The sequence below is a fragment of the Pteropus medius genome, unplaced genomic scaffold (assembly GCF_902729225.1).
Source record: "Pteropus medius unplaced genomic scaffold, Ma_sr-lr_union100, whole genome shotgun sequence".
In the NCBI taxonomy this organism is placed as follows: Eukaryota; Metazoa; Chordata; class Mammalia; order Chiroptera; family Pteropodidae; genus Pteropus; species Pteropus medius.
Window position 1 is genome coordinate 5,997,559 of NW_024340700.1, and position 5,232 is coordinate 6,002,790.

Here is a 5,232-nt window from a genome sequence, read left to right on the forward strand (position 1 = left end):
GCCCACGACCTCCCCTTCCCACCACCTTCCTCCTGCTCCCCGACCGTGCCAGCCTTCTGCACCAAAGAGAAGACCGGCCACGCTCCCCCTCTTGGCCAGACCTTTAGAAAGCAGAACCTAATTTTCTAGCACGCTCATAACCGTCAGTGAAAATGGACACACGGATACTTAGTCGAACAGTGTCTTCCCCCGAGTTCGCGTTCTCCCAGAAGCTCAAAACGTGACCTTATTACCTGAATTGGAATCAAGGTCATTAGAGATGCACTTGTTTAAGTGAAGTGAGGCCACACTGGAGTAGGGAGGCCTCCGACGCAGTACGGCTGGCGCTCCTAGAAGAGGGGACCGCAGGCACGTACACGGTGGGACAGAGGCAGAGACGGAAGCAATGCGTCCACATCCAGCACCGAGGATGGCTGGCACCACCACGGCCGGAGGACGTAAGGGGGGCCTCCCTGGAGCCTCAGAGAGAACACGCCCTGCCCACACTGTGACTCTGAACTTTCGACCTCCAGAACAGTGACGGGATAAATTTGTTGTTCACAGCACTTTGCAATGCTGTCCTCGGAAACTAACACCACGTGTAAAAGCGGCGTTTCAGAGTTTGCTCTGGACCGAGTCAAGTTAACGTAAGCCAGAGGGCGAGCTGTCCCGCATTCCAGCTGCGGAAACTTGGTCCCTTCTAGCTCAGGTCGACCCGCTGAACTCAGAGGCCCCCGTGCAGGTCCCCGCCCCACCCCTCCCGGGCATGCCAGTCCCAGCGCCTCCTTAGAAAGGCTGGCACCTTGGCCACCGGCCTCGACCAAACACCCTCCTTCCTGCTCCACGGCTCCACAGCTCGTCCTTGACCCTCTTCCCCTCGTCAGGAGGTGTCTGTCACTATCCACGGCCTGTAACCTTCTAGCTTCCTGTCCTGACGCAACAGCCCTGCCCGTTAGCCGCCAGGTAATTCTGAAATCTCATTTTGGGAGTTCTCCTCCGTTTTAATACTCACGCCCCAGTGCCTAGACCATGAGAGACGTCATACTTGTTGAATAAGCAAATGAGTAAATGAAATAATACTCTTGAACCTATAAAATGGGTTCACGTTTCAAAGCTCATATGTCATGAGGATCATGTCCCTTCCTTCCCTCTCTTACGTGCCTGCCTCTTGCACAAGCTCCAGTCACGGAGGACCCGGGCCACTCTGCTGCAGAAGCTGCTGGGGACGGGGTGGGGGCATGAGCCTGGCATGTGTGTTGCAGGGCAGGGAGGACACCGTCTCGTGAGTCGCACGGTGTCAGCAGGGCAGTTCAGCGCTGCTCAGGACGTGGCAGGGTCCTGCACAAGGTCCCACCCTTGCTGTGAGCAGGGTCCCGGGCTCCACCCCACATGTCTTCCACTGGTGCTGCTGAATTCAGGGCTGTGTCCCTGGTCCCTGAGCTCCCTCCGGGAGCCGAGGCTCGAGGTGGCCATGACAACAGCACTTACCGGAGTACGTGGCACGTGTGTAAATACTGGAAGAGGTGTGACAGGGACTCAGGGTTTCGTCATCACCTTCGGCCATTCTGAGCCAGAAGGAGCCTGTGCACGTCACTGATAATGACAGCATGAGCGGGCGGGTGGTCACATCCCGGCTCAGGGGACACTCAGGGAAGAGCTGGGGTGTTCTGAAGAAGACCCTGGGCATGGGCAGGGGACTGGCCAGACCACACGTGTGGCGTTGTGGAATCCCGCGGTGTCTGGGAAGCAGCAAAAGCGCCCCAGTCCACACCTCCCCTGGGAGCTGTCACCCTGACTGATGCCCCATGAGCCGTGCTCCCTGAGGTGACCTCACAGGCATGTGTGCTTTACGGCTAGGGAAAGGTGGTGTGACCCCTGGTGCCAACAGGCCACTCACAGCCACTGCTCATCTGAAGGACTGTCGTGCAGACGGATGTCTCGGGGATAGCCAGGGCCCTGTGGGGATGGCAGGCCAGGACGTCCGGCATGGCGTGCTCCCCCTTGGGGACAGCACACTGAAGAGTCAGCTACAGATCACGAGGTTCACGAGACACCAAAACTGAAGAGGGGACCGACAGGGATGACAAACCCCGCTGCAGAGAGCTCCCGGGGACCCCGTGGGGCACCCGGGACTCAGTAACGCCCGGGAGGCAGGCCTGCTTTCCAGCCAGAGCGCCCTGAGGCGCCTGCTGCAGGTCCCCTGCCCTCCGGGGAGCCACAGAGTGTGGCTCCGCTTCGTCCCTGACTGAGCCACTGGTACCTGGGCGCCTGTGCCTCTCGACGTTGTTGTAATCCCCTCAGTCCCTTTGACGTTGACTCGTATGTGTCCACGTAGGCAGACTCTGTGACCAGTCTAAATGCCACATGGTGAACGTGTTTTTAAAATGCGATTACGTTACGTGAAGCAATGTAGCCTCGGGTGTGTGGGTGGGCCTCATCCAGTTAGTCGAAGGCCTTAAGAGGAAAAAGACTGGAGTGGTCAGGGAGCAGAGATGTCCCCTGCAGGGGGCCTTCCGACTCGGAACACACGCTCTGCCTGGGTCTCCAGCCTGCTGGCCAACCCTGCAGGTTCCAGACTTGCCAGGCCCACGAAATCATGAGCCAATGCCTTAGAACAAACAAACAAGTGCGCGTGCACTTACACACCGTAATGGCTGTTCCCCTGCAGAACCCTAGCACAATCGCCACGGTACCCTCCCTACAGCGCTGGCCCAGCTGGAGGGCAGGGCAGGGCCACTTACCCCAACGATCAGTCTGCTCATCTATAAAGTGGGAACAGTGACACCTACCTCGCAGGTTAAATGAGACGAAAGCACTTTGTAATCAGCTGTCTCTGCAAAATTATTATTTTCAACGTTCGACTTCCCAGGACAAATTAAAGGCTGCGTGGCCTTCCTTCAGAGTCAGCTCAGTGGCGCCGGTGGCGGTCTCCTGACACCTGGGCCCTCTGCCCCCTCCAGGCCTGACACACTCGCATCCTATTATTACGGTCCACCCCCAGCCAACGCCAAGGAGATCAAGCGGTGCTGCCCATGAGACAGAGAATCGGGACATAGTGAGCCAGTGGGACAGGCCAGGAATACCTGCGGTATAGTCAAGCCAACCTGTGACTCTAACATCAAAAGCAAACGCTTCTCAAGGCATCGTCATCTGTCTGCCAGATGCGTGTCTGCCAGGTATCTGGGCGTTGTCAAACAAGCCTCCGGCTGGGCCAGATTACAGACAGGTGACTAAGGATGGCTGGGGGGTGGTGACTCATTCCTACGTCCTGGGGCCCTGAGATGGCCACCTCCATCACAAGTCGGGGGGTGATGCAGCCCCTCCTGTGTCTTGCTGACCGGCAGGAGAGAGCGGCATGCTGCCCACGCTTCCCTAGTCCTCGGTCGGTCCGACTCGACCCCAGCCTTGGCGCTGTCCTAGGGACCCCGCCAGGGCAGACCCGGTCATGGGGACAAAACTGCACACGGCGTCCGTCCTCCCTTACGGCGGGCTCGCATCTCAGTGGGACGCTGCCTTTCTGACCCGGTGTGCTGAGGAAACAAGTCCATGGCCCTGGGCCTCCGATATGGTACCCAGATCCTCGCCTGCCACAGGCCCTCGGGGCTGTGGTGCTGCTCGTCTGCAAGAGGCTCTGGAGGACCGTCCCTGCACGCTGTCCCCTGCTGACCTGGCGCTTCCTGCTCAGGAGGAGATGGCTGGCACGGACTCACAGGCTACCAGACTGGGAAGGGTCCCTGGGAAACGTCCGGAATGATTCATTTCAAATACAGACAAAGATGATTGCAAGGAGTCCTACATTCAAATAAAACCTTTCCCCAACATAAGTAAGTAAAACCCACAAAAGCAGTCTGAACGTGGTGGCTGGAGGGCTGGCCGACGAGAGGGAGGGAAAGCAGGAGTCCTGTGGGCGCCCCGCAGCCCCTAAGGGGTCCCACAGTGCTGGCTTCGGGGAGCACAGTCAGACCTGCAACCAGGCCCCCTGCTGAAGACGAGGAGCCCGAGGCCCCGTAACCACCACAAGGTTGCACCCATGGGACCAGCTCCCCAACACGGGGCAAAACTCAACGTGAGCTAAAGAAGTCGGATCCGCCACCCAAGCCCCCGCCCCCACAGGGAGCCACCCTCCTCCCCGTGCGTGATGCCCGGTCCCCCTCCAGTTCTGAGACAGCACCCACCTGTCACTCCAACAGGAAGATATTTCGACTAAACTTCAAAGCGACGCAAGCAGGAAGTAATCGATTTTCCCTCTCTGAAGCATTTCCCCGCTCTGGCTTTCCGCAGCTCTCCCTGAGCCGGGGTCCACGGAGCTCCCCTGGAGGAGGTGTCATGTGGTGGTGAAGGGCACACAGAGAGCAGAGCGACCTTGGCTCCGGGACCATTAGCCCTGGGGACGCAGGCACCCAAACCCTCTGGGCTTCAGTGTCCTCAGCCACAGAACGCACGGCTGACGGCGCGTTCACGGTTGGGTTCACCCAACGGTGCCCACGGGTCTGCAGCGGCAGATGCGTGGTGAGCGTTATCCGCGTGCTGCCCCTCATTCCCCTCCTCAGTCCTGGGGTCTTACCAGCTCTTCCGCCCATTATCTGCTCACTCTCCATTACTGTCAGTTTGGGTTCCTGTAACCCACCCTGGGCGAGCACAGCAGCTCTGTAACTGACAGCCCTGGCTTCAGGCCATTTTAGATTTTCAAATGGCTCCTTGTCATGTACTGATTAAAAAAACAACTACCCACCCACGTATCCAAGAATTTCCAGAATCCGATTTGACTTTATGGGCCAAACTGAGTCACCTGCCCCCACCATTAAAGCTGCCCTAGCTTTGCCAGTCTCCTTTCTCCCCAGCAGCCCTGGCCATCCCAGTCCATCCCAGTCCATCCAGTCTCCAGGCCTGGACTCCGGTCAGTCCCTCCCCAGAAACGCCCTCCTGCCCCCAAGCACCGCCCTACCTCCCGGACCAGCTCAGGTATGTCCCCTCCGCCCTGACACCCCGGCCGGCCCTGGCCTGCGGGCTCCCCAGGCCTCGCGGGCTTTATCTGAAGAGCGAGGCCTCCCCTAAACAGCCCGACGTCCAGATCGAAACTTGGTTCCTGGCTTTATTAAGGGCTTTCGAGAACAGGAAAGGATTCCGAGCCACCGACCGCCACGCTTCTGAAAACGCCCTTCCTGACCTGGCCGGTTCCCGCCAGGCTGCGGCCTCCCAGACGCCGCTGTCAGTTCTGCCCGGAGACCCCAGCTGCGCCCAGGCAGGCCCCCC

General features: G+C 59.1%; 1 long non-coding RNA gene across 5 annotated transcripts in view; it reads right to left on the minus strand.

The window, feature by feature from the left end:
• LOC120617716 (uncharacterized) overlaps window positions 1–4,680 on the minus strand; it is a 13,554-nt gene extending 8,874 nt beyond the window's left edge. For all 5 annotated transcript variants that reach the window (XR_005657008.1, XR_005657015.1, XR_005657014.1 and 2 more), the window contains exons 1-2: window positions 4,544–4,680; window positions 4,155–4,291 (exon numbers count right to left, since the gene is read on the minus strand). This is a non-coding gene — a long non-coding RNA (uncharacterized LOC120617716). The remainder of the gene's footprint in view (window positions 1–4,154; window positions 4,292–4,543) is intronic.
• Window positions 4,681–5,232: the final 552 nt, after the last annotated feature.